Source organism: Cannabis sativa, chromosome 4 (assembly GCF_029168945.1).
Source record: "Cannabis sativa cultivar Pink pepper isolate KNU-18-1 chromosome 4, ASM2916894v1, whole genome shotgun sequence".
Lineage (NCBI taxonomy): Eukaryota > Viridiplantae > Streptophyta > Magnoliopsida > Rosales > Cannabaceae > Cannabis > Cannabis sativa.
In genome coordinates, this window is record NC_083604.1 from 67,842,965 (window position 1) to 67,850,164 (window position 7,200).

General features: G+C 34.3%; 1 non-coding gene across 1 annotated transcript; it reads right to left on the reverse strand.

Annotated features, from left to right (window-relative positions):
• Positions 1–6,866: 6,866 nt before the first annotated feature.
• Positions 6,867–6,973, reverse strand: LOC133037561 (small nucleolar RNA R71). The gene has a single exon (XR_009687651.1). It is a non-coding gene; the product is annotated as a small nucleolar RNA R71 (small nucleolar RNA).
• Between the last annotated feature and the right edge of the window lie 227 nt (positions 6,974–7,200).

Below are 7,200 nucleotides of genomic sequence, written 5' to 3' on the forward strand. Positions count from 1 at the left end.
AATTATATTCATACATATTTTGTTAAGATGAATTGACCATCTGGAAATATAGTTAACTAATTAGATTCTAATGTACTTCACTGGTTGTATTGATTCACGTAAATCAATATTTTATTACGTCCTTAAGATTACCAGTAAGTTATATTGTAGAGAATCTTGATTGTTATTTCCACTATAGAAGTCAGATTCATTGTTTTGAGGATACATCTCGTATGATGTATTATAGAGTTTCATAGTAGGCTTAGAGTTCAGAATTACAGTTTCATTAGGCCATTAAGAAAATTTTGCGATAAATTCAGCTACAATATTTATGGCTAATAACTATAAGAGTACTGGTCGAAGCTAGCATATCCACATTAAGTATTTAGCCATAAAAAAGGCGTGATAAGTGGTCATTAATCACGCAAACTGAATTGGGTAATCGCATATATCCTTGACTAAAGGCCTGCCGCAACACAAATTCAAGGATCTTAAAGTAAATATGGGATTCAGTTAACCTACATGCAGTTTTTATTTGTACAACCAAAAATTATTCAATGAAACTCTAATTTTGATATTTTCTCATATTTATGTGCACCTTAATTTCATCCGAGAAAATTATCGTAAGAGGACCCGAATAAACATAAGGGTTAGGGTTTATTCGCTTAATTACATTGCCACATAAAGTACATTGTTATATAATAAATATATCGTAATACATGGAAGATAATACTCGACTTATAATGAGGACATGTCGCTATGATTCGTATGTTTATTATATAATGAGGAACGTTTGAGTTTGAATGTTTTAGTCTAAATGCTGACCAAGTGGGAGAATATAAGAATATTTTTTATTTAAGGAAATATATTTCTATTTAAAGAAATAAATTTCTATTTAAGGAAATAAATAAATAATTGATTTTCTGATAAATGAATATTTTATATTCATTGAATTTGGACAAAATCGATTATGTAATATTCTATATATGGTCAGATTTCTATATTCATTACCTTATTTGATTTCCTGAATTAATTGTCAAAATATTGTGACAATTAATGTGGCACAGATACTGATGGAGTATCTCACCTATAAATATAGGATCTCGGTCCCCGAGCTCCTCACTCATTCTGTTCATAATAGCAAATTCCATCTAAAGAGAGTTGAGAGAGCGAGGAAGCCCGATTACCTACATCAACCAGTTTCCTTTGCATATCAAAGCTTATGTGGGACTAAAGCTCAAGAATCAATGGCTGGAGGTATTTCGATCCTTAAGTTATATAGTGTATATATTTGTTTAATTCCGCATTTTATATACACATACATATATTTTATATTATACATATAATTGTCTAACACCTCTAGCTCATTTTTTACAGTCAGGAAAAGTTCATGTAAGGTCAGAGTATCTCTCTCTAATTTTTCTCTTTAGAATTTTGGGCCCCACACTTAGCCAATCTTTTTTATTCTCGTGAGAAATAAAAACTCGAAGTAGACGTAGCTCCATTACCGTCGCGTTGAGAGAGTGAACTACTATAAATTGGTTGTGTCTCTCTTACTAGCTTATAGTTAACTCTCAATACATTCTCGGCAATCTAGCGAGCTGGCCTGACCAGATATCTGTGTCTAGATTTCTGCGGTAACAATTAGTAAATAAGATTGTATTGAAATGATCAGTTTTATTTAGGGCATAAAACTTTTACAAAACTATACCTTGTTTAAAGGTTGTTGTTTCGGAACTAGCAGAAGCAATGGGAGTTTGTGAGGCGCTCATTTAGATTAATTAGGATCATCAATGATAAATAGCGATTCTTGAGATAGATTGATTATGCATTGTGTAAGCTTTAAGATGTTTTGTTTCTATGATTTCCCTGCTTGGTTGTTTTGTCATGTTATTTAAGATTTCTTAAGATAAATTGTTTATGCAATGTGCAAGCTTTAAGATAAGTTCTGTTTCTATGATTTCCATGTTTGTTGATGTCATTTAGTATTCTAAACTTTTGCTTGTTGATTTGAGAAGTTTTTCTGTTTTATTTGTTAAAAGATCAGTTAATATAGTGGCTCATAATTTTACTAGAGTAATCTCTATTTTATATTCTCACCGTCTTTTCACTTTGAAATATATTTTAACTGATTTGCTAGCTTGTTTAGTAACTGAAATTAACAATTAATTAAATAAATATTTCCATTAAAAAAACAAAATAGGGTCAGAGTGAAATAAAATACAATTAAAAATCAAAGAATCAAGCAGAAGTATTTTATCAAATATAAATTGTCAAAAATAAAATTTACAGTTTTCCTGATTATTTACTGGAACATTTCTCCATAGAGGAGAAAAAAAGTAGTGCTTGTTAATGTTAAGTAGCTCACCGACCACGCCACTAGAAACAAGGGCGGTTACCCTCTCTCTTATATATATATATATGGAGGTGCTACAGTTGACTAGTGGCGCACCACGGTAGCTTCCACTACAAGACACCACGCAATAAGGAAAACTACAAAACTAGAGATCTAAAAGTAAAAGGCATGACTACTGAGCCAATGGCATTAACATTCAAGCCCACGCTTGTCCACTGCAGCCCCACTCTACCATCGCTGCACCCTCCTTTATTTGCCTTTTTTATTTAGTTTTGTCTAAACTAAACTATACACACTTAAAATCTTACATTTTATGCCCTTTTTTCTCAGCATGTATAAATTATAAATACATTCCTGACAAAGAAATACATATATATTATATTATTAATTTATATATTTTGTTGCATGCAGTTCAACAACACCTCATATGGTCCACGAGGCAGGAGTTTTATGCTTTTGGTATACATGAACAGTACACATATATTGTATATGAATATACAATAATTTATAATGGATAGATGACGATGGTCAGCGTTGACACATACATGGAATGGAACCATTAATATAAACCAGATTACATGGGTTGGGGTTAGTACTATATGTACTTTTTAATTAATTAATTATTATTTGAATTAGCTATGTATATTATAGTTAGGCACTTGGGTGTTCTGCTAGATTCTTTTTACTTGTAATAATTTTGTATCAGCTTTGATTTTTGTATTCAACATATATATAGTAAAATTAATTCAGTATGTTATATGTAAATATTGCAACTTCACAAGAAAAACTATAAAAACTTGACTATTCACCGTATGCTATGGAAAGAACTCACATCATATCTAATTTTATCATCGGGACAATATTTGTGTCACCTTTTAAAATGTGAAATTTTAATGTATGCTTTTATGTATATTATTTTCCATTTGATTGTAGCAGTAATACTGTAATATATAAACACTTATTTTATGAAAACTATATAAGTTCAAAAGATAAATTTTGGTGTGGACTGGTGATGATACAAGCTTGTATTCTTATTAGTTGAAATTACATATTGTCAAGACAGTTGGTTATAACTGTTTCGGTTATAACTGTTTCGGTTATTTGTTATTGTTGTTGGCTTTTATGTTTTCCAACTACCTTCGCCTTTACTTGTATATAAACTCTTGTAGCTCTCTCGTTCAAAGTAATGCAATAGCAATCTTTCTCAGCTTCTTCTTCTTCTCTTTTCTCTCTTATTTCAGCTCAATTATTTCTCTCTTACTTTCATCTTTTCTTTCTTGTTTCTTTAGTGTTCTTCAACAATGGCTAGAAGGAGTTCTAACCTTAACATGGTATCAGAGCCTTGGCCACCATTGGTGGCTAATATGGCTAATATTGGAACAGCCAACTCGAGCTCAACAAATCTTGGTGTTCCTCCTGGGTTTTCTGCTGCAGATCGAAACAGAACAAAAATTTATGATACTTCACCAGTTCATTTCAATCACACTTTGTCTATCAGATTGAATGATCACAACTTCCTGTTATTGAAGCAACATGTGTTGGCTGCCATTCGTGGAAACAGACTTCTGAAGTTCATCCAAGACGGTGCACCACCGCCTCAATATCTCAGTGATGCAGATCAGGCTGCACAGATCTGGAATCCTAAATTTGTGGAGTGGGAGGATCAAGATCAATCGCTTGTTTCATGGCTACTCTCCTCCATGACTAAGAGTCTGCTAACGCGAATGGTAGGATGTACTACTGCAAGACAGATATGGAGTGCCTTGGAGAAACATTTCACATTGCAAGTATCATAAAAGATCTTAGAATTTAGGACTAAGCTCTAGAATCTCAAGAAAGGCTCATAGTCTCTCAATGATTACCTGCTTAAAGTGAAACAACATGTTGATCTTCTTGCTTCAGTTGGGGAGGTTCTTTCAGCTCGAGATCACATAGCTGCAATAATCAAGGGGTTGCCAAGTGAATATGATACGTTCATTATCTCCTCGAATACCAGAATTGAAGGCTATTCAGTTGCAGAAATTGAAGCCTTATTACTTGCCTCTCAATCGAGGATCGAGAAGACAGATCAAGAAGTTGATATGAATGTGAATCTTGCAGCTACTAACACTAATTTGGAAAATCAACTCTCCTATGAAGCTTTTCTTGCACATTACAATCGAAATTTTAGAGGTTCAAATACTTCTCGAGGTCAGTTTCCTTTTAATCCTCCTCTATATGTTGGGTTTTATGCCCTAAATAAAACTCTTTACAATCTGATTAGTTATCAATGTAAGAAATTTGAAGTGATTGATGTTTGCATGAATTTTACATGCTAATGGTTTAATATGTTTATTACATTCATACACACAAAATCAGTTAAATCCAGATCATATGTTTATTCACAATTACAGTATCGTCAACACAGTGGAATGTGATTGTGATCATATGAATCAAAAGTTTTGGTCCCTGTTTCATCAGTGTTATTGGATTTACACTAATGTGATAATCAGCGATGATGTGTACTTACACTTGGAGTAAGTGTTATGTTCTTTCCAGGACATTAGTAAAGTATACTAGTTTCGAATGTATGGAGTATACATTGGACTGAACCGATATTTGTTAGGCTAAAATTAGTCTAAGTTTCGGGTCGTATTTTCAGTTAGTTTTCACTCTTTGTTTCTAGTTTTAGGGCTATTTTACGCTTGATTCTTTTGTTTCAGGTCCTTGGGTGTTTAAAGAAAGTATGTACAAGAATTGAGGAAAAGTGGTGAAAGAATCGAGAAGAAAAACCAAAGTTTGTGTCGCTGCCTGTTCCAGTCGTGACTGGGAACATGCCAGTCGCGACTGGGAACATGCCAGTCGCGACAGGAACTGGCAGAGAGGATCTCGAAGTTTCAAAGTTTAACCCCGTCGCGACGGGGGCTTTGCCAGTCGCGACGGGGACCCCAGTGACGGGATTTTTGGGCAGTTTCGTAATTTCACGAATTTTAAAGATGAGAATTGGTTTAAATAGTGAGGGTTCGTGAAAATTAGGGATTATTCAGAATTGGAACCCTAGAAACAAAGGAGGAGGCTAGAAGAGCGGCTTGTGGCGACCCGGATCAATTGCTTCAACTAGTTCTTTCTTTTCTCTTTAATTTTTCTATGTTCTTTTCTATTTCAATGTTAATTATGGATTTGATTATGGATGTTTTGAACTAAACTCCTATTTAGGGAGAATGATGAATGTTGTTTAAGTTTTTCCTAGTTAATGAATAATTGCCATTCCTCCATCTTGATTGTGAACACTATTCATATTTGTGTTTAATTTCCATGTGCAAGATTGATCACCTTTTACATGTTTTATGATCTCAATTCGAAATCTGAAAAGTGAGAATTGAGAATGCTAAAATTGGATAGTCTAGGTTTTGATGTGAAACGAAAGTATTTACATAGCCTTTGTGACATTTAGATTATTGCTTAATGCTGATTTCATGTTAATTTAATTAAGAGATTAATTAGAGAGCATGAGATTTAGAACCTAGAAGATCTGAAAAGAGCTAGGTTAATTTATAATCTGTCATTCACTTCAAGAGAAGGATAGCAATTAGACATTAACATTGGTAACTTAACAACAGGATTCGTCTCCTATTCTCTCATCTTGATTAATATTCACTTGTTTCTTTAAGTTTCTTGAATTTCTTTCTTCCTTTTTTAATCATAAATACTTTTGATTTGCCAAATAGAATTATAAGTATAGTTTAGTAGTAATTAATCCAATTCCCTGTGGTTCGACCTCACTTGCGTGAGTATACTACTTGATTGCGTGCACTTGCGTAGTAATTAATAATTTTCGCAACAAGTTTTTGGCGCCGTTGCCGGGGAATTGTATAAAATTAATATTACCCAAAATTATACTAACTTCTACTTTGGTTTATTTTTCTTGCTAATTACTAATCTTTTTCTTGCAATATTTTCTTTATCTATTTCAGGAATCCTAGTGTATGCGCCGTCAAGGACAAGCAGTCATATTACCAGTTGATCCTGAAATCGAGAAAACTTGTAGGAGAAACCGAAAGAACAAGAGGCAAGAAAGAGTTTCAGCAATTGCTGAAACAACAGAAATCATGGCTGCTAATGTGAATGCGAATGTTGTAAATAACGGCAATAATGGTGGTGCCGTGGAAGACCAAGCTAATGGCCGTAGCTTGAGAGATTACATTCTCCCTACTCTGACGGGAGTGCAGTCATGTATCAGGCCACCTAAGAAGTGGATGCGAATAACTTTGAGATCAAACCTGCCATACTTCAAATGGTGCAGTCTTCAGTTCAGTTTGGTGGCCTCCCTTCTGAAGATCCTAATCTGCATCTCTCGAACTTCATGGAACTTTGTGAGACTTTTAAAGTCAATGGAGTTAGTGATGATGCCATTCGTTTGAGACTGTTTCCATTCTCACTTAGAGAAAGAGCCAAGAGTTGGTTAATCTCCTTGCCACCAAATTCCATAGCAACATGGACAGACTTAGCAACTAAATTTCTGTCTAAGTTCTTTCCCCCAGCAAAGTCTGCTAAGCTACGAGGAGAGATCAACAATTTCTGTCAACAAGAGAATGAGTCTCTCTATGAGTCTTGGGAGAGGTTCAAGGACTTAATCAGAAAGTGTCCTCATCATGGTATTGAGAAGTGGATGCTGGTTCATAATTTCTATAACGGGTTGGTTGGTAACACTAGAACTCTAATAGATGCAGCAGCTGGCGGAGCCTTTATGAGAAAGAGTGCTAATGAGGTGTATGATCTATTGGAGGAGATGGCTATAAACAACCAGAAGTGGCCAACTAAAAGGAGTCAATCTAAGAAGGTAGCTGGTGTGTTAGAGGTTGATGCCATTACAAAGCTGACAGCTC